The sequence below is a fragment of the Sorex fumeus genome, unplaced genomic scaffold (genome assembly GCF_029834395.1).
Source record: "Sorex fumeus unplaced genomic scaffold, SorFum_2.1 ptg000021l, whole genome shotgun sequence".
NCBI classification, from domain to species: domain Eukaryota; kingdom Metazoa; phylum Chordata; class Mammalia; order Eulipotyphla; family Soricidae; genus Sorex; species Sorex fumeus.
In genome coordinates this window covers 7,298,404-7,299,088 of record NW_026606078.1, presented here as the reverse complement: position 1 = coordinate 7,299,088, position 685 = coordinate 7,298,404, and positions in this window count along the sequence as shown.

Sequence of the window (685 nt, the reverse complement as noted above, 5' to 3'; positions counted from 1 at the left end):
CAAGGGGTAATTCCTGAGTGCAGAGCCAGGAGGAACCCCTGTGCATCACCGGGTGTGACCCAAAGAAATATATTGACATTAAAGATTAGTACATAAAACTAGGGGTTTTAGACTAAGAAGTCACGCAAGAGAGTCTCTGAAAGTAAAGAGGTTTGTCAGCATGTATAAAATGCTGTCCTTATCTCAAATCTCAGTCAGAAAGAGAAATCTACTGCAGAAAAAAATACATGAGTGCTTTGTCCGTGGGAAAGGCTTCATGCAACATTCTTTTTTGAGTAGCCACATTAGATGTCACACTGTATTCAAATCAGTAACATTTCAAAAATATGATGAGAAGCCACGTATGTGCAAGGAATGTGGAACATCTTCAGCCTTCCCATTTTAGCTCAAATACATGAAAAATTCCACCCTGCAGGAAAGCCTTACCAATGGAAATCAGGTGGGAAAGTCTCTATAGAGTTTCTGGACATGCCAAGAAGATTTTCAAAACTATGTGAAGCACACAAGCAACGCAAAACTAAAAATGTTCTGCTTTCACTTCTTCAGATCTCCTCAAAATCATGAAAGAAATAAATGTAACATCAAGAAACATGATCAATCACATTGGAGCTGCACCTTATCAGTGTAAGGAATGTGGGAACACCTATAGATTTACAGTAGCTTACAAATTCACAAAAGGCCCCAC